The sequence below is a fragment of the Micromys minutus genome (assembly GCF_963924665.1).
Source record: "Micromys minutus genome assembly, chromosome: 32".
In the NCBI taxonomy this organism is placed as follows: domain Eukaryota; kingdom Metazoa; phylum Chordata; class Mammalia; order Rodentia; family Muridae; genus Micromys; species Micromys minutus.
In genome coordinates this window covers 23,951,404-23,977,553 of record NC_137967.1, presented here as the reverse complement: position 1 = coordinate 23,977,553, position 26,150 = coordinate 23,951,404, and the positions used below count along the sequence as shown (strand labels likewise).

At 35.2% G+C, this 26,150-nt stretch overlaps 1 pseudogene across 1 annotated transcript; it reads right to left on the bottom strand.

The window, feature by feature from the left end:
• Window positions 1-19,912: 19,912 nt before the first annotated feature.
• Window positions 19,913-20,826, bottom strand: LOC308413680 (vomeronasal type-1 receptor 3-like; annotated as a pseudogene). The gene has a single exon. The product of its transcript is annotated as a vomeronasal type-1 receptor 3-like (transcript).
• Window positions 20,827-26,150: the final 5,324 nt, after the last annotated feature.

Here is a 26,150-nt window from a genome sequence, read left to right as displayed (position 1 = left end):
ACTAGTCTATTTTATAATTATAAAATATATTCAATGTTATTCAGATAGTAAATAGCTAAGAATAAACAATGTATGATAATTCAGATATACTATGAATATTTGGTCTTCTAAATTCTCAGGGATCCATAGAAAATGATATCTAAGATTGTTTCATTATATAATGATCTTTTGACTATGAGACAGCTCTGCTCAGGTAACTCATTCCACTCTAAAGAAGATGATGAACATCCATAACCTTCATATTAATTCAATTATGTCAAGCTACTAATTGGGCAAAGAAAATGTCATGGTTCAGCTATAGACAAATCTGTGTGGAAAGGGCAAACACACACAGAGTAGTTAACTACCAAGCTCTGCCAGGACAGATTAAGCAAGTCTTCATAAATTTTTTTGCCTTTTTTTATAAGACACTCTGTATTTACTTTTGAGATGTTATCCTTTTACCCTGTCCTGCTCTCTTCCTCCCTCTCCTTCCATTAGCCTTCACAAAGCTGCACTCCCTCCTGATCATCCTCTCCATTTCATTGTCTTGGCATTCCCCTACTTTAGGAAAAATGCCCTCCCTGGAACAAAAGCCACTTCTCACATTGATGTCAGACAATGCTATCTTCAGTTACATACATAACTGAATCAATATGTCTCTAAGTGTGCCCAAGGTTGGTGTTTAATTCATGGAAGTTTTTGAGAGTTTGGTTGGTTGATGATGTGGTTTTTCCCATGAGGTTGCATCTCCTTTCACTTCCTTAGATTCTTTCTTTAGCAATCTCATTGAGATACCCAAGTTCAGACTGATGGTTACCTGCAAGCATGCTCAGCTGTATCTATATGACTCTAGCATAATCTCTGAGAGGGTATCTCTTTCTGGTTCCTGCCAGTAAGTACTTTTTGGGATCATTTATACTGCTTAAATATGGGGACTGCATATGTGGTGGATCCCAAGGTGAGGTGGCTTCTGAGTTATCTTTTCTTCAATTCCTGTTTTTCTATTTGACATTGCATTTTTTCACATAACATATTTGTATCTCCATTTTGGCATTCCTTCTTTTTGAGCTTCATAATGTCTGTGAATTGTTCCTTAGGTATTCAGATCTTTCTAGGGCTAGTATCTGCTTTTCAGTGAGTTCATACCATGTGTGTTCTTTTGTGACAGGGTTACCTCACTCAGGATGATAATCTCCATTTGCCTATGATTTTTATGAAGTCATTGTCTCTAATAGCTGAGTAGTACTCCATTGTGCTCATGTACTACACATCTGTATTCATGCAGCTGTTGATGGACATCTGGGTTCTTTCCACCTTCTGACTATTATGAATAAGGCTGCTATTAATACTGTGGAGGATTTATCCTCATTATATGTTGGGGTATATTATTAGGACTTGAATATGTACATGCTTGGGAAATATACTTGAAAACTGTGTTTTCAATTAGTATTATGTCCAATTTTCTGAGGAATTACCAGACTGATTTCCAAGAGTGATTTTAACAGCTTAAAACCCCACCACGAGTGGAGGAGTGTTCCTCTTTCTCAAAATTCTCTCCAGTATCTGCCGTCACCTGAGATTTTCAGCTTAGCCATTCTAACTGGTGTAAGGTGAAATCTCAGGGTTGTTTAGGTTAGCATTTACCTAATGACTATGGTTGTTGGGCATTTTTTTTAGGTACGCCTCAGCCATTTGGTATTCCTCACCTGATAATTTTTTGTTTAGCTCTGTACCACATTTTTAATGGGATTATTTGATTCTCTGAGATGAGCTTCCTGAGTTCTTTGTATATATTGGATACTAGCCCTCTATCAGATAGAGATTTAGTAATGATTCTTTTTCAATTTGTTGGCTGACATATTTTTTCTTAACAGTGTCCTAGGCTTTACAGAAGCTTTGCAACTTCATGAGGTCCAATTTGTCCATTCTTAATCTTAGAGCATAAGCCATTGTTGTTGTGTTCAGTAAAGCAAGGTCTCTGCAAAAATCAATGAGCCATATAATATCAAACTACCATATTTCTAATCACATCCTCTCTTCTTAAGGCTAGAGGAAATCTACCTCAGTAGAGAGAAAGGGTTCCAAAATTTGGCAAATAGCCCCTGCTCCACTGTTAGGTTTCCTACAAGAAAGCCAAGATATATACCTCTAACATCTTCAGAGAGGCTAGCTTAGTTTAACATAGGCTCCCTAGGTGGGATACCATGTATGTGAGCCCCTAAAACTCTATGTTAGTTGATTCTGTGTGTTTTCTTATGGTGTTGTTGATTCTCTTGTTCCTATGATACCTGTTTCTTCTCTTGCACAGGATTTTCCAAACGCAGTTTAATGCTCAACTGTGGGTCTTGCATGTCTTTCCCTCAGTTGTATTCAGCATCAATCTATGAGAATAGCAGAATATCATGAGTAGTACTCCATTGTGTAAATGTCCCACAATTTCTGTATCCATTTATCTGTTGAAATACAACTGGGTTCTTTTTAGCTTCTGACTATAATAAATGGGGCAGCTATAAACATGAGTATGTGTTATGTTGGATCATCATTTGGGTATATGCCCAGAAGTGGTATATCTGGATCCTCAGGTAGCACTATGTCTAATTTTCTAAACAACCAACCAGACTGATTTCCAATAATCTTCTACCTGAAGTGTTGAAAAATATTTTTAAATCACTTTACCATAACATTATAATGGAGTATAAATAAGAACAAATTGCACAAATAAATTTTAGAAAAGCAATAATGAAGGGTAGGATGTAACCTTTTCCCACGAGACTTTGGACTTCTTAGACTGTTCCTTGAAGAAGCATAGATGATACAAACACCCAACACTAAGCAATGCCATAGTCAGTATTGCAGATGATAGAGACATTCAAAACATTGTTGTCAAAGGTGATTTTATGGCTAAATCCAAAGAAACCCCATTTAAAAAATACATACATTCAAGCAAAGCATAAATATCTTGCAAAGAAAAAAATGTTGTAAAGGGTTTCCAAATAGGTAAACAAAATAAAACAACAAGAAAACCACTTATATTTACCCAGAAGCTTTAGATATCAGTGCCCAAAAAAGCAACACATATTGTGGTGATCTGAAATAGAAAAGATTTGCTGTCAGCAAGGACTGTATATGTACTGCATAAGTATATGAGTACTAGATACAAGGTGTACAACACAGTTAGCAGACAGAAATAAAAATATTCCCTGTTACCAATTGAGTCCTTCTACATGAGAAACTCCTCCTTTCTTGTATAGTAGAAAGTTACTAGTAGATGTGAACAAAGATGAATCCATTATCTCTCTTTACATAGAATTACTTTTCTCTTCCTGACTTAAAATAATTTCACAAGGTAGCTTTCTTTCCATCTTACTGTCATTGTGGAATCAATTATTAGACAATATTTGAAGTTTTGGTGTCTCTTTTTGTATATTATTGCATTGTACAGGTTCTATCACTGGATATTATTTCCTCCACTTAGACGTTCTTGGAATATATTTCAAATTCTGAATGGGAACAGTGAAAACTATCAGGGTGTAACTGACCTTGCCCTACTATGATAGTTTGAACTCCATCTGAGGAACCTGAAATGTAAAACGAGAAATTCAGTAGTAACAAGAGCCTCTTTGAAATACTGTGAGCGTCAGCATTTTGCTTCTTCATACTTGGAATTCACTCTTCTCTCACCTGAACTTCATTTTTGAAATATAAGCACATATATGATCAAAACATATTTCAGTGGCTAAAACTGCTTTAATTAGAATTTTGATGACTTGAGTTTGGAACTGAACAACAGCAAAATTAAGATTCAAGAGATGAAGAGATGGCCCTTGTATGCAGACCAAATGCTCGGGTGAATTTGCACCTGGAACAGCAGAGATCCAGGGTAACAGGCCTGGTGAGACTGAGCCATGAGTAGCCAAAGAGCAGAGAAGTCTAGACAGAGCATGTAGAAAACCCCGGGCCTCTGGTTTGTTCAGGGGAGCAGGAACCCTGGCATAGAGATTTGGTATCTGCCCTGAAAGCTCTTGAGCACAGTCTAAATGCTAAGGCCCTTTGTCACCAGAAAGAATGGAGATCCAAAAACACAGGGCTGATGAGAAGGCACTGTGAGTATTCATAGTGCAGTGAGTGCTAGGTGGAGCATGCAGAAGATGCAGCCCTCTAGTTCAGTGGAGCCAGAACATTGGCATTTGGGCTCAGGATCTGCCCAAAAGTCCTGGCTCAAAGTCTAGGCAAACAGGCCCACAGTAAGGCATAAGCCCTTGTCAGTAGGAGCCAGTTTTTGCCTGAGAAAGGCAGTGCTTGAAGTTCAACTCTACAGAACCTCTTACACATAGATTAGAGGTGTCTGACACATAGGCCCAGGGAGAGCAAATCAGGAGTTCTCAGAGATCAGAAAGTACTGTGCTATTGGGGATAATGTCTGCTGTTGCCTAGAGAAAGAGCCAGGTCCTTGCCAGTAGGTGTAGACCAATTAGAATTACATCTGACTTCTCAACAGAGACTATGAAAGCTAAATGATCCAGGACAGACATCATACAGACCTTAAGAGAACAAAAATTTCAGCCTAGGCTGCTATTCCCTGCAAAACTGTCAATCACCATAGATGGAGAGACCAAGATATTCTAGAATAAAATTAAATTTACACAGTATCTGACCACAAATCCAGTCCTACAATGAATATGTGGAAAACCCAATACAAAGAGGGAAATTACATCCTAGAAAAAACAAGAAAATAACTAAGCAAGGAAACCAACAGAAGAAAGACTCACAGACACAATTCTACCTCTAAAAGTAAAAATAGCAGGAAACAGCAACAACTATTCCTTAATATCTGTTAACATAAAGTGACTCAATTCCTCAAGAAAAAGATATAGGTTATCAGATTGGATACATAAACGGAATCCAGCATTTTGCTGCATACAGAAAACTCATCTCAGAGACAAAGACAGACACTATCTCAGAGTAAAAGGTTAGGAAAAAACCTTCCAAGCAAAGGGCCACAAGAAACAAGCTGGAGTAGCCATTCTAATATTGAATAAAATACATTTTCAACCAAAAGTTATCAAAAAAGATAAGGAAGGACAATTTTTACTCATTACAGTGAAAATTTATCAGGAGGAATTCCCAATTTTTAACATATATGCTCCAAATACAAGAGCAACTATATTCATATTAGAAACACTACTGAAGCTAAAAAAATACAATGCACCACACACAATAATAATGCGAGAATTAAACACCCCACTTTCATCATGGGAACAGAAACTGAACAGGGAAACAGTAAAACGGGCATAGATTATGAACCAATTGGAATAAATAAATATCTACAGAACATTTCATCCTAAAACAAAAGAATACACCTTCTTCTCAGCACTTTACAACACCTTCTCAATATTTGACCATATGATCAGTCACAAAATAAGCCTCAATAAGAAGATCGAAATACTCCCATGCATCCTATCAGATCACCATGGACAAAGGTTGTTCTTTAATAACAATAAAGACAACAAAAAGCCCATATACCTATGGAAACAGAACAATGCGCTATTAAATAATAGCATGGTCAAAAAAGAAATGAAGAGGGTAATTAAGGATTTTCTAAAGTTTAATGAAAATGAAAACACAACATACCCAATCTATGGGATGCAATGAAAGCAGTCCTAAGAAGAGAACTCATAGCTCTGAGAGCTTCCAAAAAAAAAACTGGAGAGAGCATACACTAGCAACTTGACATCACAGTTGAAAGTTCTAGAACAGGAAAAAGATACACCCAAGAGGAGTAGATTCCAAGAAATAATCAAACTCAGAGCAGAAATTGACCAAAAACAAACAAACAAACAAACAAACTGAACATTAAAATAATCAACAAAATCTAGAGCTGGTTCTTTGAGAAAATTAACAAGATTGATAAACCCTTAGTCAGAGTAACTAGAGGGCAAAGAGAGAGTAGCTAAATTAACAACATCAGAAATAAAAAACTGAGGAAATTCAAGAAATCGTTAGATTCTACTACAAAAGCCTATATTCAACAATGCTGAAAAATCTGGAGGAAATGGATGAATTCCAAGACAGATACCAGATATTGAACGTAATATGCAGTCACTGATAATTGGATACTAACTCCCAACAGTTCTGAACACCCCAGAATCCCAGAATCATCTTACAGGTATATGAAGCTCAAGAAAAACAAAGGACAAAAATAAATGAAAGCCTCAGTCTGTTTTAGTAAAAAAAATAAATGTATAATACCCTCTCAGAGTGTAGTACACCTGGACCTTAAGTCATTGATAATCAAAGAGCTAAGATAATAGCCTTGAGGCAATTTTTGGTAGTCACAGATCATTATGCTTAATCTCTTCAACAAGAAATCTGTTTTTATGTTACATTCTGTCCTACATGTACTTAATGCTTATGGTATCTCATGGGATTTCAATGCATGCTACCATACCTGTAAAGGAATTATGTACTGACAAAAATATTCATAAAATGTTATGTCAAATTATCTTTTAAAATCTGTATATGTATTTCTCTTTTTTAAAACAATATAGAGTTTAAAGGAAAAAAAGGAAAAGATTTGACCTCTCAGAACTCAAGACATCAATCTTGGCAAGAAGCACCTATACTTGCTAACTCGAGAGCCCCTGATGTTTATTTTTCAGACCATCATGTGTAGCCCCCTTTGTTTTTTGTTTCAGTTTTTTATCATATTGTACTATTTTCATGCTGTCCTGGAGTTTTTTTATCTTGTTCTACATGGGATTCGTGCATGTGTGTATGAAAGACAGAGGTTGATATTTGATATTATTTTACATCACCTTAGTTTTTTTTTTTGACACTTCTCTCACTGATCTCGGTGCTCATCAGTCTGCTTGGCTGGCTAATGAGGCCATGAGATACATGTTTTGCGCTAGCATCTCAAGCTCTGGAGTAACTGCTACAGGCTTGTAGGCATCTTTTTTCCTTTCTTTTCTTTTCTTTTCCTTTCTTTCTTTCTTTCTTTCTTTTCTTTTCTTTCTTACAAACTTTCTTTGTTTGTTTCTTATTGCTTATTTTGTTTCTTTCTTTCTTCTTCCTTTTTTTCTTTTTTTCTTTCTTTCTGCGGGTGTTGCTGGGGATCTGAATGCGATTCTCTTTCTAGCAAGTAGTTTAACTAGTGAGCCATATCCCAGCCTCTTGTGCTTATGGCCTTTCATACATGTTTTCTAGTTAGGATTTTATATTGTTTAATGGGGATTATAATTGCCTGAATTTTATAACTATCTATTTTGTATTAAGCAAGCTTAGCTTCTGGGAAGAGAGAGAGAGAGAGAGAGAGAGAGAGAGAGAGAGAGAGAGAAGGAGAAAGATGAAATTAAGAGATGGCTGAGTGATCAATAATTTTGTTACCTGTTAAAATGACCCAGGTTGAATATTTGTGTCTACATGGCATGTCAGCACTGCTGTCATTTTAGATCCAAGTATCTGATCTCCTTTCTAGCATACAATGTCTTTTTTAGACATGCAGTGTTAAGACTATGAAGCTGGTTGCATGGTCTTGAAAAATATGTGACAAATGTGGGGAATTCCCAATGCCTAAACATCCTTAGAGATTTCTTTAAAATTTGAAGAACAGCCTAAATCAGATACACAAACGAAGGAGAGGCAATGAGTGACTTTTGTCATACTTTCTTCAAGCCATATTTTTTAAAAGATAAATCTTTATTACCAAGCAAATGTCATTTACTCTATATTAATCATTATATAGTGTAATCCATTTTAATAAATGAATTTATGTGGAAAGTTAAACAACATTCTCCAATTTGCAGTTAATTTTCTCTGACATTCCTTCTTAAAGGATTGTAGTACACATATGCATATGTATTCTTTTGTGAACTTAAGAAGAGGTTATAATTATTATTAGGATTACCTATCTATCTATCAATCTCTGCATTGTCTATCTATCAATTTATCTATCTATCTGTAAACTTATCTATCTCACTTTTCAGTTGCCACCAGAATGTACAGCTCTTAAACTGTGCCTTGAACCCTTGGCTTCTCTATATTGTGAATCTGGTTGTTTCTTCTCCTCCAGAGGAAGCTCGTACATTAGCATCCAATCCAATCATTCATAATTGTTGTATTTGGTCTGGAATTCTGAGAATTTCAGCTGCCATTTTGTTGTTCTGCTGTGAGATGTTCAATTGTCACACTTTGTCTTGGAAGATTATGAATCTGCAATTTTCATTCTCAGATACCTGAGGTATTCCCATCCCCCATGCCCAGTCATTTGTCAATCAGTTAGTCTGTGTGTCAGTGGCTCCTTCCTCTCCAACTATCACTTCACATTGCTGGATGACTGGGCTTGTCCCTAACATTTGTAATTCGTCATCCACCTCAATGATCACTAGCCATAGACAACCACTCTTGAGCAAAGATGCCCTAAATATAATAGCTTTAATTGGGGCTGGGCTGTAAATGTATTGATGAGTCTTCAACAAACTCGTACCTGACTGAAACAAGTACAACACCTACATTTTTCTTCACCATCACACACTGCCTCTACTTTCAGACACTTGACTAGGTTTTACAAAAGCTGTTTACTGGAATTTGTGTCAGTCATGAAATTCTCAATTTAAAGCAGGAAACCATAGAAAAGAAATATAAAGGAAGAGAGAAAAAAATATCCTATTTGGTTAAAGCATTTTTGTTTCCACCAGACCACAGTCCTCACATAATGTTTATCACCCACCATATTTCCCCCGAAGGAAACACAGTTCATTCTCTCTAAAAGAAATAGTATCCTAGTTCACCCTCTCTCTTGTCTATATTGTGCTTCAGAATCCTGATGGGTGCCTCCTGTTTTTTTGTTTTATTCCACTGGCAATTGTTACACCTTGTTCACTGAAGCATTTGGGATCCTGTACTTTGTGAAAAACAGAAAATATTTACAACAACGAGGTGAGCCACATGTGAGAAAAGGTCACTGTGTTATAATTCTTTATTTTCAGTATTTCTCACTCACTCCTAGGACCTGCCTGGCTATGACCCTGACCCATTTTCTTAAATGTTATTTGCTGACAGGAGTGCTTTTAACCCAAATATAGATCCATGATAACATCTACATAATGACTGATGTTTAAATTACTTACACTAATTATGTATCAGTGCAAACATGTCCAAAGCACAGAAAGAGATAAAATCAAACAATTATAAAGAAGTAGGAAGGAACCATCTCTTTGAATCCTCAGTCTCACAAAGTGGCATTTTGAAAGAACAAACAGCCAAAGCTAAGAAAATGAAGTTTGTTGCATGGCTTTGGTAAATGTGTAAGTTAAGAGAGTTTCCTCATGCCCAGACATCCTGAGGAATTTTTTAACTCTACAGAACAAATAAGGACAGAGTCATGAGGGGAAAAATATGTTAGTTTTCTTCTTCTTTCTTCAACCCACATTTTATAAAAGACAGATTAATTTTTCTGTGCATTTGTCATTAATTCTTTATAGACTATGTTGTAATCCATGGAATGTTTGTAAAGAATGTAATTCTTATGAGCAAATTATGGTTATTGGAGTACTTGAATACTTTTAATATCACAGATGAACTTAGATTATGTTCACTTTTGTGGCAGTCCACCTAAAGTTTAATAGATTTATCCCTACTTTCCTAACTTCTCCAAGTTTCATATATTCTTTTTTTCTATAACCCATTACACATTATAGTATACAAATATTCAAAGGTGTGTAAGGTTAATCAGTGCTTGGCTGATCTAAGGCCCATAAATTTATGAAACACTTCTTTTCCCTGCTCAGAAGGCATAATCAGTAACTGTAAATCATCATGTTAGTTGTATTTTGTTGTAACTTAGACTTGAGACTCTTGCTGGAGTCAAGATGTTTAGCAGTAAGTGCACAAACTAGCTGAGTGATCAGGAAGAACCAAAGTACTTAGTTGCTCTGTATTTAAGCATCAACCACCTGGAGTTGCTGGAACTGGTTGTGATTGCTTGGAAGCAACTCAATAAGAACAATGCATAAAGGGACATCCCTCTGTTTATTTGGTAAATAAACATAATCAATTTACATTCAATGTCATTTAGTAAATCTTTTAATCCACAATTTGGCATTGTCTGTGCAATACTGAAAGTCCTGGGTGGAGGAATTAGACAGAAAAAGGAAATCAAAGGGACAAAAATTGGAAAGGAAAAACTAAAAACATCACTGTTTGCAGATGACATGATAGTGTACTTAAATGACTGCAAAAAATTCCACAAGAGAATTTCTACAACTGATAGACAAGTTCAGCAAAGTGGCTGGATATAAAGTTAACTCAAAAAAATAAGTAGCCTTCCTATATTCAAAGGACAAACATGTGGGGAAAGAAATTAGGGAAAAGATACCCTTCACAATAGTCACAAACAATTTGAAATACCTTGGTGTGACTCTAACTAAGCAAGTGAAGGACCTGTATGACATTAACTACAAATCTCTAAAGAAGGAAATCAAGAAAGATCTCAGAAAATGGAAATATCTCCCATGCTCATGGATTGGAAGGATCAACATTGTAAAAATAGCCATCTTACCAAAAACAATCTACAGATTCAATGCAATTCCCATCAAAATACCAACACAATTTTTCAGAGAGTTGGAAAGAGCAATGTATAATTTCATCTGGAATAACAAAAGACCTAGAAAGCAAAATCCATCCTCAAAAACAAGAAACATCTGCAGGAATCAGCATCCCTGTTTTCAAGCTATATTACAAGGCAATTGTGCTAAAAACTGCATGGCACTGGTACAGAGATAGGCACTTGGATCAATGGAATAGAATCGAAGACCCTCAAATGAGTCTTCACATATATGGTCACTTGATATTTGACAAAGGAGCTGTAAACATTCAGTGGAAAAAATAACAGCCTCTTTAACAAATGGTGTTGGTCCAACTGGCACTAGGTATGCAGAAGAATAAAAATAGACCCTTTCTTATCTTCTTGTACAAAGCTCCAGTGCAAGTGGATCAAAGATTTCCACATTAAACCGGGTACACTGAAACTATTAGAAGAGAAATTAGTAAAAAGAATAGAAAACTTAGTACATACATACACATTGGCAGAATATTCAAACACAGAGAGGGAAATATTTTTAAAATGATAACTACCTTTTCACTAGACAGTTCTATTCATTTAAGATTAGTCATTAATTATCTTCAACATCCTACTAAGTTGAGGTGTATAAAAGAGAAATAATATCTTCCTCAAATGTTTATGGAGATGAAATATGAGTATGCCTAAAACATTACTGTGTTAATCACTAAAAAGATAATTGTTTAAAAACATTTCCGGTGGACTCTTGAATTAAGAAAGAGTACATTTTATGCCTATTTTTCTCTTATTGATATAAAAAATTTATATTCTCTGGAAATCTTTTCAAAAGCAATATAATAATTTAATTGGTCAAACAAACTTAAGAACTGTGTCAATGTCTGGTTCTGTATTAGAAAGGCCCAGGGTTTTTCATGAACATAACTGGAAAGAGAAGACCAACAGAAAATATCATTTACAACCTAAAAATGGGAGGCAACATGGGGAAAGTCTGGAAACAAACTCATGTATAATTGCACAGGATGTAGATAATAGAGCATTTCCCACACCACAAGGAGCCTCCACATACAGTTAGGTGCTGACACATGACTTCTATGTAGCTGGTAAACATAGTTATTTGTCCTATGGGGAACACGTCACACTTCTCTTCTGGTCTCCTAGTTTCTGGTGCAACTGCTCAAAGAAGTCAGGTATAACATATTGGCAGTCCACAGGTTCGTAAAAGGGCCAGAGTAGGTCTCCCAAACACTGGGACACTGAGGCTTTGTGAGTCTTGAGGAATTGGGAGCAAAGTAAAGGACCTGCAGTCTGGTGATGACATTTAGCCCAGGATGATGTCAAAGGGAAGCTCTGTCTCAGCTCAGTGGTGATTGTCCTGTGCTTGGCTTAGAGAGAGTGACTTTTGGCAGGAGACTTAGGCTCCAGCTACATAGTCTTCTACAGAGTATTCCCCATTCCACTCTAAAGAAGATGGTGAAAATCCATCACCTTCATATTACTTCAATTATGGCAAGCTAGTGAATGAGCAAAGAAAAGGTTACAGTTCCACTATAGACAAATTTGTGTAGAAAGGGCAAACACACACAGAGAGAGAACTTAACTACCAAACTCTGCCAGGACAGATTAAGCAATTCTTCATATTTTTTGCCTTTTTAAAATACGATACACAGAATTTACATTTGAGATGTTATCCCTTTATAAAGCCCTGCATACTTCCTTCCTTCCCTTCTTTTGGCCTTCACAAAAGTGCACTCTCTCTTGTTCACCCTCTCTATCTCATTGCTATGGGATTCCCTACATTGGGAAAACATACCCTCTCTGAAACAACAGCCCCTTCTCCCACTGATACCAGACAATGCTACCTTCAGCTACCTATGTAACTGGATCAATATGTCTCTCCAAGTGTACACAGAGGTTGGTGTTTTACTTCATGGCAGTTTTGGAAGTTTTCCTTGGTTGATAATATTGTTCTTCACATAATGTTGCAACCTCCTTTCATCTCCTTAGATCCTTTCTTTAGCAATGGAACTGGAATACCCAAATTCAGACCGATGGTTAGCAGCAGACATGCTCAGCTGTATCTATATGACTCTAGCATAGTCTCTAAAGGGGCATCTCTCTATCATTCCTGCCAGCAAGTACTTTTTCGGATCATTTTTAGTGCTTAAATTTGGTGACGACATATGGGGAAGATCAAGGTGAGTCAGCATTTGAATTATCTTTTCATCAATCACTGTTCCTCTATTTGACATTGCATTTTTCCCATGAGAGTTTGTTCTCTTTTTGAAGAAGGGCTGAGGCATCCCCATTTTGGCCTTCCCTCTTATTGAGCTCCATAATGTCTGCAAATTATTCCTCGAGTATTGGGTATTCAGAGCTTTCTGGTGCTTTTATATGCTTCTCAGTGAGTGGATAACATATATGTGTTTTTTTTTTGTTGTTTTTTTTTTTTTTTTTTTTTTTTTTTGTGACTGAGTTACCTCACTCCAGATGTAAGTTTCTAATTCCATCTATTTCCCAATGATTTTCATGAAGACATTTTCTCTATTGCATTAGTACTCCATTATGTAAATATACTACACAATCTCTACCAATAAATCTTATTATGGACATCTGGGTTATTTCCAGCATCAGGCTACAAAGAATAAAGTGAAGCATGTTTCCTCATTATGTGTTGGAGATTCCTTAGGGTATATGGTAAAGACTGGTATAGCTGTGTTTTCAAGTAGCACTATGTCCAGTTTTCTGAGGAATCACCAGACTGATCTCCAGAGTGATTGTAAGAGCTTATAACACCCCAAGAGTGCAGGAGTGTTCCTCTGGCTCTAGATTCTTACCACTATCTGCCTTTAACTGAGTTTTTAGCTTAGCCATTCTAACTGGTGTGAAGTGGAATTTCAGGATTGTTTTGATTAGCATTTACCTAATGACAAGGGATGTTTAACAATTTGTTAGGTATTTCTTGGCCATTTGGTATTCCTCAACTGTGAATTCTCTGTTTAGTCTGTACCCATTTTTTAAACTTCTTTTTAAAAAAACAAAGATAAATGTACAGATTTTTAAGCATTTTTGCATAAAAGTGTACAAATATATTTTATGAGGTTGTAATTAAGTATATTTGGGTTAATATACATACACATATGTATTTATGTAACAATAATATAGGAAAAGCTGTTATTAATTTGAAGAGATAGGAGAGAAACTGAGAGAGGCTGTTGGAAGTAAGGGGGATGTGACACAGTTCTATTTTAATTAAAATATATACTTTTTTTTACTTGATCTTCACACAGTCTGTGGGTTGTTTCTGGGGTGTTCAGAGATTTCAGGGGTTAGTATTCCATTATCAGTGACTGAATATTATGTCTGTTATTTTGTGACTGGGTTATCTCACTCAGGATGATATTCTCTAGATGCATCCATTTTCTTGAGAAATTCATTAGGACATTGTTTCTGATGGCTGCGTAGTATTCCATTGTGTAAATGTACCACAATTTTTGTATCCATTCATCTACTGAAGGACATCTTGATTCTTTCCGGCTTCTGGCTATTATAAATAGAGCTGCACTGAACATTGTGGTGCAAGTATTATTGTTGTATGTTGGAGCATACCTGGGGTAAATGCCCCGAAGTGGAATAACTGTGTCTTCAGGTAGGATCATGTCCAATTTTAAGAGGAACCTCCAGACTGATTTCCAGAGTGGTTGTACCAGTTTATAACCCCACCACCAGTGGAGAAGTGTTCCTCTTTCTCCACATCCTCTCCAGCATCTGTTGTCATCTGAGTTTTGGATCTTGGCTAATCTGACTGCTGTAAGGTGGAGTCTCAGGGTTGTTTTGATTTGCATTTTGCTGATGGCTAAGGATGTTGAGCACTACCTTAGATGTTTCTCAGCCATTCGATATTTCTCAATTGAGAAATTTTTGTTTAAGTCTGTACCCCATTTTTAGTAGGGTTGTTTGATTCTCTGGTATCTCACTTTTTGAGTTCTCTATACCTTGAATATTAGGCCTCTATCTGATGTGGGGATGGTAAATATCTTTTCCCACTCTGTTGGCTGCTGTTTTGTTTTCAAGATAGTGTCTTTAGCCTTACAGAAACTTTGCAATCTCATTAAGTCCCATTTGTCAATCTTTGACCTTAGAGTTCGAGGTATTGGAGTTCTGTTTAGGAAATTTTCACCTGTGATCACGAGTTCTAAGGTTTTCCCTAATTTCTCATCTAATAGTTTCAGTGTACCTGGTTTAATGTTGAGATCTTTGATCCAATTGCACTTGAGCTTTGTACAAGGAGATAAGAAAGGGTCTATTTTCATTCTTCTGCGTGCTGAGTGCTAGTTGGACCAACACCATTTGTTGACTAGGCAGTCCTTTTTCCATTGAATGTTTACAGCTCCTTTGTCAAAATCAGATGACCATATACATGAGAGCCCATTTCTGGATCTTCTATTCTATTCCATTGATCCATATGCCTATTTTTGTATCGGTACCATGCAGTTTTTAGCACAATTGCCTTGTAATGTAGCTTGAAATCAGGGACAGTGATTCCCAAAGATGATTTCTTGTTGCTGAGGATGGCTTTTGCTCTTCTAGGTCTTTTGTTATTCAAAATGAAATTGCACATTGCTCTTAACAACTCAGTGAAGAACTGGGTTAGAATTTTTGGGGATTGCATTGAATCTGTAGTTTGCTTTTGGTAGGATGGCCAATTTTATAATGTTGATCCTTCCAATCCATGAGCATGGGAGATCCTTCCATTTTCTGAGATCTTCCTTAATTTCCTTTTTTAGAGGTTTGAAGTTCTTGTCATACAGGTCCTTCACTTGCTTAATTAGAATCACACCAAGGGATTTCATAGTTTTTGTGACTATTGTGAAGGGTATCTTTTCCCTAATTTCTTTCTCCACATGTTTGTCCTTTGAATATAGGAAGGATAATGATTTGTTTGAGTTAAGTTTATATTGGGCCAATTTTTCTGAACTTGTTTATGAACTATAGGAGTTCTCTGGTGGAATTTGTGGGGTCACTTAAGTACACTATCATGTCATCTGAAAATAGTGATATTTTTACTTCTTCCTTTCCATTTTGTATCATCTGTTTTCCTTTTGCTGTCTAATTGCTCCAGCGAGGACTTCCACTACTATGTTGAAAAGGTAGGGGGAGAGTAGGCAACCTTCTTGAGTCCCTGATTTTAGTAGGATTGCTTCAAGTGTCCCACCGTTAAGTTTGATGTTGGCTGTTGGTTTGCTGTATATATCTTTTATTATGTTTAGGTATGGTCCTTGGATTCCTGTTCTTTCCAAGACTTTTAACATGAAGGGCTGTTGATTTTTTTTTCAAATGCTTTCTCCGCATCTAGTGAGATGACCATGGTTTTTTTACTTTGAGTCTGTTTATATGATGGATTACATAGATAGATTTCCATGTTATAACTTCCCTGCATGCCAGGGATGAAGCCTACTTAATCATGTTGAATAATCGTTTTGATGTGTTCTTGGATTTGGTTTGCAAAGATTTTGTTGTGTATTTTTGCATCAATGTTCATAAGTGAGATTGGTCTGAGGTTCTCTTTCCTGTAAGGTCTCTGTGTAGTTTAGGAATGAGGGTAATTGTACCCTCAAAACATGAGTTACATTGTTTTCCATTTGATTCTATTTTGTGAAATAGTTTGGAAAATGTTGGTATTATGTCATCAATAAATGTCTGATAAATTTCTGCACTAAACCCATCCGGACCTTGGATTTTTTTGGTTGGTAGGCTTTTGATCACTGCCTCAATTCCTTAGGTTTTATGGGAATATTTATATGATTTACCTGGTCCTGATTTAACTTCAGTACCTTGTATCTGTCTAGAAATTTATTCATTTCTTCCAGATTTTCCAGATTCATTGATTATAGGCTTATGTAGTAGGATCTGATGATTTCTTGAATATCCTCAGTTTCAATTGTTATTTCTCCACTTTCCTTTCTGATTTTGTTAATTTGGTTATTCTCTCTTTGCCTGGCTAAGGGTTTATCATTCTTTTTATTTTCTCAAGAAACCAGTTCTTGGTTTTGTTGATTCTTTCCATCATTCTTTTTCTTTCTATTTTGTGGATTTCTGCCCTATGTTTTATTATTTCTTGCCATCAATCCTCTTGTGTATGTATGCTTCCTTTTGTTCCAGAGCTTTGACCAGTGCTGTCAAGTTGCTGATGTATGTTCTCTTCAGTTTCTTTTTGGAAGCACTCAGAGCTACGAGTTTTCCTCTCAGTACTGTTTTCATTTAATCCCATAGGTTTGGCTATGTTGTCTTTTGGTTTCATTGAATTCTAGAAAATCCTTGATTTTTTTCTTTATTTCTTCTTTTACTCTGCTATTATTTAGTTTCCATGTGTATGTGGGCTTTTTGTTGTCTTTCTTTTTGGTAAAGACCAGTCTTAGACAATGGTGATCTGAGAGGACACTTGGGAGAATTTCAATCTTCTTATATCTATTGAGGCTAGTTTTGTGACCAATCATGTGGTCAATTTTTGTGAAGGTGCCATGAGGTGCTGAGAAGAAGGTGTGTTCACCTTCTCTCTTGTCTATATTGTGCTCAGAATCTTCTTGGGTGCATACTATTTTTTACTTTTTTCTACTGGCAATTGTTACACCTTGTTCACTGAAACATTTCTGATCCTATACTCTGTAAAAAAACAGAAAATTTTTACAACTACAGGATGAGCCACTGTGTTGTAATTCTCCATTTGTAGTATTTCTCACTCCCACTTGGGTCCTGCCTGGCTCTGAACTTGACCCATTTTTTGCATGTTATTTGCTGACAGGAGTGCTTTTTAACTCAAATACAGATCCATGATACCATCTACATAATGACTGACTTTTAAATTACTTTATACTAATTATGTGTCAGTTCAAACATGTCCGAAGCACAGAAAGAAATGAAATAAACCAATTAGAAGGAAGTAGGCAATAACCATTTTTTGGATCCACAGTCTCTCAAGGAGGTATGGTGTAGGAACAAACAGCCAAAGCTAAGAACATGAAGGTTCTTGCATGGCTTTGCCAAATTTGTGAGAATTGGGAGTGTTCCCTAATGTTCAGACAACCTTGAGGATCTTTTTTTTTAATTCTGGAGAACAAGTAAGAACAGAACCATGTAGAACAAAGATATGTTAGTCTTTCTTCTACTTTCTTCAAGCCACATTTTCTAAAAGACAGGTTAATTTTTTGTGCAGTTGTCATTCATTCTTCATAGACTATGTTGTAATCTATTGAATGTTTGTAAACTAATTTCTATAGATAGATAAATATGAAGCCTCTTATTTGGAGTTATTTTGCTCTGAAAGTCCCTAAATTTGGATTTTCTTATACTGCTGTTTTCCTTTATAGGCTTAAGAGCAGATTATGGTTATTGGAGTACTAAAATTCTTTGGATGTCACAGATGCACTTATATTGTGTTCAGCTGGGTGGCAGTCCTCCTAAAGTTTAATAGATATATCTCTACTTTCCTAACTTCTCCAAGGTTCATATATTCTTTTTTTCTATAACCCATTACAACTCCTAGTATACATATATTCAAGGGTGTGTAAGGTTAATTAGTGCTTGGCTGATCTAAAGCCCATACACTTATGAATCACTGCTTTTCCCTGCTCAGATGCCATAAGCAGTAACTGTAAATCATCCTGTTATTTGCATTTTTGTTGTACCTTAGAGATGAGACTCTTGCTGGAGTCAAGATGTTTAGCAATAAGAGCACAAACCAGCTATGTGATCAGGAAGGACCAAGGTACTTGGTTGCTCTGTGTTTATGCATTATCCTCCTGGAGATGCTGGGGCTGGTTGTTATTGATTTGAAGCATGTCAATAATCACATTGCATAATGGGACATACCTCTGGTTATTTGGTAAATAAACATTATCAATTTATAATCAAATTCATCTGGTAAATCTTTTAATCCATAATTTGACATTGTCTGTGGAATGTCTTTTGAGATGATAAAGTGGCAAATGGCAAAAGTCAAATGTTCTATTATCAGTTCTTTATACAATAAATGTCTTTCTGTAAATTTCATAATGATGTAATAAGCTAGGATTAATCAATTACCAATTATTCCCATTGTAATTTTGTAAAAGAGGAAAATTTCTAGTGCAATATTATTCAAAGACATTTTCATTCTCTTAAAGAATAATATAAATATATTATTGATATGTGATCCTTCAAATACATTATAAGAGTGCATTATTTCATGATGTTAGCTAAAATAATATATTCATCACCTCATTGTATTTATTGAGTTATCCCTTTGAATAACATTATTTAAAGCTTTGCTTTCTATCAAAGTAAATATTCCTCATTACCAAAAGGAAAATTTTGGAATTTTTTTACTGAAGAATAAAGTTTTCACTGGGCAAGTTGTTGCATGCCCTTTAACATAGTAATTGAGTGACAGGAGCAGGAAAGCATAAATTTGTGGCTAACTTGGTCTACAAAAATAGTTACAGGACAGCCAGTTAATTTCAAAGCAAAACCCTATCTTTAATAGCATTCTCCCTAAATGATTACCATTTTTATTCATTGCTTTTGGCCAAAGACAATAATTTGGAGTCTATTTTCACAGAAATATTTTTTAAAGATATATTAATATTTCTGAAGTTTATAAGACATATAATTCAAAATTTATCAAAAAAACAACTAGAAATATTTTAAAAATTGAATTAAAAAAGGAATTAAATCCTCAAATATGAAGCATACTTCATTTTAATATTTATTTTGTTTTAAATTATATATGTATAAGGCAGTTGGTTGCATGTGTGTGTGAGACTTAGTATTCCTCAGGATGTTGAGATACTCAAAAAGTAATTCATAAATCATATGAAGCTCAAAATGAAGGAAGGCCCAAACGTGGATACCTCAGTCTTTCTTAGAAGGTAGAACCATACATTCACAATAGAAAATACAGGGACAAATAGAGGAGCAGGGATTGAAGAAAAGATCAGTCAGAGACTACATTACCTGTGTATCCACCCAATATGTTGTCATCAAACAGAAGCATTTTGCTGATGCCAAGAAGTGAGTCTTGCATTCTAATTCATCATCATGAACAGAGCTTTCAGATGGGGATGTTGGTAAAAGAAACCATTTATTTTTTGAGTTGGCATTGTTAAGTTTTTTTTTTCCAAGAAACAGGAATGGTATATATCTCATCTATCCAATGCTTTCTCACAAATTAAAACTCATTATTCCATATAATGAAAGAGTAAGTTATATGAAGATTATTTTTTAAACTGTAGATTTAGCATTATATAACAGATAAAAATTTATGATAATGTATAAGAAAAGAAAGATATCCAGGGCTCATATCATGTTTAGAGGAAGCTACCTCTTATCCGACCAAGGTAAAAACAACCCGGAACTAGATTTCATATTAGTGATGAGAACAATGGGGCAAAATACAGGAAAGAATATTTCTAGAAATGTAAATGTCTTTTCTCCCCATATCACTGGATATTTTAAACAGGTTCTAATGATTGCCAAAAGGGAAAAGAATGAGTAACAGATGATAAATGTAAACAGCAGGATGAGGATAGTTTGGGTGGCTCTGTCTTCTGGTGAAACTTTCAGAAATTGCTGAGCACTGTGGATGTATTTGACGTGTCTCTTGTGTTTGTTGAGGATAGTCACCATGGAGATACTTGAGAAGGCCATGAGAGCCAGGCACAAGACATCAGAGAAGCACAGTAAGAATAGATACAGTGAAGTTGCCACATTACCGGAAGGAAACAAAGAACAGTACCCATAACTCAACCTGTTAGTTGCATTTTTCTTGTAAGTAGGACCTGATACTCTTAGTGGAGTCAAGATGTTTAGAAGCAGGTTCACAAGCCAACTTACTGAGCAGGAGGGACCAATGTACTTGGTGGCTCTGTATTTAAGCTTCATCAACCTAGAGTCACTGGGGCTGATTGTAATTGCTTGGAAACAACTCAGTAGGCACATGGTATAAAGAGACATTCCCCTTGTTATTCGAGAAATAGACACAATCAATTTACATCCTATGTCATCTAGGAAATTCTTATACCCAAAATATGTCATTGTCTGTGGAAAGCCTCTTAAGATGATAGTCAAGTGTTGGCAATAGTCAAGTGCTCTATAATCAGGTCTTTGGGCATTAAATGCTTTTTTGTAAATATCAAAATGTTATAATAAATTAGGATTGAGGCATTGCCAAATATCCCCACTATAATCTGGCAGAAGTTAAAAGTTTCTATTGCAAAGTTTCCAGAATCCATTTTTATTTCTATTAAAAAAAGAAAATAAACTTATTTTGGTCCCAGGTCCCTGAGCACGCATTATAAGTATGCAGTATTTCGTGAAGTAAGCATAAATAAAGGATTCACAACTACAGTGTATTTAAAATTTTTTCTCTCTACAAAAATATATTTAAAACAGTTTAATTGATAAATTAGATATTGTCTATTGTTTTAATGTAAAGATAAAATAGTATATGTTTATTAAATTTAATATTTTCTTTGGACATTTTAGTAGGTATCTTTAATTTAGGAGTTGAAGGACAAAGGCAGACATAATTATTAATTTTTGATACCCTGGTCTTTGGTGGCATTTGCCAAATGTTTTATGCACACACACACACACACACACACACACACAGAGAGAGAGAGAGAGAGAGAGAGAGAGAGAGAGAGAGAGAGAGACTCAGGTATCCACATTTTAAAAATAGAAAATATTAATGTGTACTGTTTCTTTTGAACAAATTCAATGTTTTGCAATAAATATGCAAACATGGGATATTTAAACATGACATTATTTGCAAAAATCCATGAAGCATTTCAAAATTCATCAAAAGATGGCAAATATTTGAAATATATAGTTTGAATGAGTGGAAAAAAGAGAATATTTTAAAACTTATCCTGTTTTTAATTTAGTGCATGTTTGGAAGTTTCCATGTTTGATTGCTAGCATAAGCTACACTTCTTATAATGATTAACATTAACACAAAAGATAATAATGCAGATTATGGTGTAGAGAAAAGGAATCTTTATTCTAACTTTTTGTTCATTATAGAAATAAATATGAAGATTTCTCAGTAAAATGAGATTGCAATGTAATACAGCTGAATAAAATCTGGGCATATACCTAACACACTCTATGTCCTGTCACAGAGACACTGCACATCCACATTACCTGCATAACTTAGAGCAGTAAAGAAATGAGGGCCATTAGCAGATAATTAAAGTTTGTTATAAATACAGAGCAGATTTGTAAATCTGTAAAAAAATAAAACATAATCCTGATGATTTCAGGAATTAGATGGAGTACAATGATTTTAGCAAGGTAACATAGACTTGGAGAAAATAAAGCCGTCATTCTGTCTCAAACACTGATGTGAATCATGTTCTTAATATATATGTAAGTGTGGAGAGTAGGCGGTTTTCAACAATAAATCTAAAAACAAAATCACAAAATGAGGAAAGAGACTTGTTGGGAAATTCTTCAGAGGAGGATGAAACAAGTATATTGTTAAAGTGATAAAGATTATATACATACTGAGAGAAAGAGACAGAGAGAGACAGAGAGACAGTGAGAGACAGAGAGATAGAGAGAGAGACAGAAAGAGACAGAGAGACAGACAGAGAAAGAGACAGAGATACAGAGGGAGGGGGTGACAATGGAGAGGGAGAGAGAGAGGGGGCAGTGGGAGTGAAAGAGAAAATTTTAAGAAGAGAATAAAAAATAAATTTAATAGAAAATTGTGTAACGAAATGTAATAATAATATGTATGCTATTTAAAAATGTAAAAACCAGGCCAAATTAGAAAAAAATGTACTTTCATAGTAAATTTTGCTATATAGTCCATGGGATGTGAATAAGATGCAGTCAGTTCTTAAAAATCTTAGGAACATTCTTGTCTTGTCATCTGTAAGAACTGTGTTACACTGGAAGAACAAGATTGAACCCACAGTCTCATGAATGAAAGCTGAATGCTCTTCCATTGAGCTACAATCCTACACTTCTTATATGCATTTTATGTGGGTATAACAATGTGTAATAGAATGATATTTGTAATCCGTGTATATATATATTTTTTGATCATAAAGACACTCTTGTCATTTTGTGCAGGGAAAATTGGTATTTGTGTCCCTGGAGTTTTTCTTGTAGACATATCACAAATGTTCATTTTTCTTTGCATTATGGAATGTGCTTTAAAATGATGCAATTTTTCCTTAAAGTTATGCATTTTAACTATCTACTTTAAATGCTTTATTAATTATTTGTTATAACAAACATCTTTCTGAATGTCATTCTCATGGTGTTGATGCCCTATGAAAAAAAAAATAGTTTTTCTTATAAAAGAAGAATTGCTGTTTCATACACCAATTTCACTCCTTACTATGAGTAAAATTGAATTAAAATCAGAGTCTTAAAAATGTACCGCCTGGACCCATGGCTCCAAATGCATATGTAGCAGAGGATGGCTTGTTCAGCATCAATGGGAGGAGAAGTCCTTTGTCCTGTGAAGGCTCTATGCCCCAGTGTACAGGAATGCCAGGGTGAGGAGGCAGGAGGTAGTGGGTAGGTGGATGGGGAAGCACCCCAATAGAATCAGGGGGATGATGAATGGAATAGGGTTTCTGGAGGGAAAACAAGGAAAGGGGATAACATTTGAAATGTAAATAAAAGCATTCAATATAAAACAAACAACAAGCAACAAAAACCAACAAAAAGAAGGTACCTGATTAGTCATATCCACAATGTAATCATTCACAGGAGGTGAATATTATAATCATTCCAAATGACCATGCACAACAACATATGTATGGTGAATAAAAAGTACTGTATACAAGCAATGATATAACAACTATCCATTAATAAGAAACTAGACACACTACAAACATGGCAGTAACTAGGGACACTTGTTAAGTGCTATGACTAGTTCCATGGCTGTGTAGCTCTTTCTTATACATTACATTTTCATCAAAAACCCAAGACTATAGTGACTCACCACTGTGGCCAGCAATAGTTCTCTGCTGAGACAGGAGCTTTATATCTAGTCTGATGAGTAGGGTTCATTCCAGTGTCCCACATTACAAGAGAGACACAGCTGCCAAAACACATCTAATAATATTTACAGGTGTATTCTCTTAGCTGCTTTAGCACTCACTAAAATAAACAAATCTTGCAATGAAAATTTTAAAAAAATGAAAGTGTGGATTCACAAGTATGCAAGGGACAAAGTCTTGAGTTTGTGAAGAAAATGTCTTGCCACTCAGTTCATTATTGAACTGTATACCCACAATGGTTACTAGTATGAACGTTTGTAGTTCGACCTTAGTTTTAATTTTAAATTAAGGAGATTACGGTTCATATATGAAAAGTTCAGGTTACATTATATGGTACAGAGTGATAGTGAATGCCATCATGTAAAGTCAAAACTAACATGGGCCCATAGGTTAGTGAAATCAAATTAAGAGTCACAATGCTGAGTCTGCAATTGTGTATATAAGAAAGAATATGAAGTATATTAGTTAGCAGTAAAATGTGGTAGAGAATCATTTTCATTTGGGTTTTTCTTTGTAACAAATATCTCTAACGTCAACAATACAAATGATATCTCCCAAAACTCTACACATAGACCATTAAAATAGGAATAGAAAAACCCCGCATACCAATGTCTATTTTCCAGAAGGAGAGGGACCAATGGACAGGCTTCACATATGATGACCACTGTATAGGTTTGTGTTTGCAGATGACACCTGACCTGGAAAAACATAAAAAAAAATTTAAAATGTAGTGAATGAAACATAGGAATAATCATAGAAGTATCTGTCATATTTCTGACTATCTGCAGTACCAAGGAATAAATCATATTACTACTATGATCAATGTAGTTCACTGTATTTATGAGTTAATCACTATGTTTCCATAAAAATTTAATTTTCCTAGTCAAAAATAAAGTCATAATTCTACCATTGATAAGGTAATTTTATGACTGAAAGGATTAATCTCTTCTACCCATTATCTGAATCTTGCTCTGTAGCGACAAAAGCATAATGTAAAGTTTTGAGAAGAATAAAAACTGGTAAGTAGGAGGAACGAAAGAAATAATAGTACTTGAAGTTATTGGGATAAGATGTTGGTATATCACATAGCATTTCTAGTCAGTGCAACGTCTTGGCTGTGTTCCCCATTGAAATCTGTAAGGAAAAAATGAAAAAAAGTATCCAATTAAATCTTTCTTTGAAAATGAGGAATTTAAGAGGAGACATGCAAAAATATAGAAAGAGGTAAATGGGGACAAAGACAGAGAAAAGAGAAAAAGAAAAAGACTACATAAAGAAAGAAAAAAAGGAAATGAGTTTCTATCTGTGATAAGAGAGACTCAGTAGCAGCCTACAGAAAAAAAAGTGTTCATTCACACAGTGTAGGAAGCATTGGAGACAATCTACTATGCCCCAAGTTATAAATACTCCATTTTCATCAAAAAGCCCATCCAAGTTCCAATGCCTAAACCAAACCACAGTCTCCTTTTTGTACTATGCATGCCTTAAGTTCTGTTTCTCTTTCTTCCCAATCTTTTCTTCCTCTCTTTATTTATTTCCATTTTTTGGTTCCTTCTTTGTTCCCCTATTTCCTTCTTAATTTTAGAACTGCAGATGTAATTCTTGATATAGATTTTAACTACAAGTAAAATTGAGAGACACTGTTGTGAAGAAAGTAAGATGCTTTCAGGATTACAAGCATGATTTCTCAAAAACTGGCTTTCTAATGTCATCAGTTCTTACGGCAGTGCTCCTGAGATCACTCACCTCAATGCTGGATGACTCCATTGTAGTGGATGTTGTCAAGAGCAGTTAGTCAGTTGAAGTGAGACAACCCCCCTCACTTAAAGGCTCATGATCACCTGGTATTCTTTCCCAGAAGACAAATCATTTCTAAAATAAGTTTTAGAACCATGTTGACAAGAGTCTAAGATAACTTTTAAACACCTTGGTTCTGCATTGCTGTCACAAAACAAAAAAAAACTTTTCAGTACTCTTGATGCTGCTTCCAAATGTTTCTAAATAGTTTCTCCTTCATGTCTACAGTTAAAACATTTTTTCAATGAGAAATTACTGTAGTCATGTGTTAAATTTGATTAAAAACTGTCCAATAATTAATTCATTCCATTCTTTAGGTTAAGTTTTTAAAATGATTAATCTATGTTGTGTATGACAGTCTGTTGACTTTATGTTTTAGAGAAATACATTGTTTTTGAATAAAGGAATTTATACCCATTGGGTATAAATTGGTATAAAAAAATCTCAGTGTTATAATGAAGAGGACTGATGGCTGCTTAGCTCTATTTGAAGGCAGGTATACATATGAATTCATGCAAAAGCAGGTGTACTGAAGCACCATTATATATGGAGGTTTTCCTTTCTCAACATAGTTATAGATGATTTAAATATGATTATAACTCTATCAATACTTCTAGTTGCAGTATGAGAAGATTGCCCTTTGATATGTCTTTGCAGACTTAATGTTGACAGAATTATAAATCCATTTTTAAGTAAATGGTGTGAAAATTCACAATATACATTTTGTATGTTTCTAA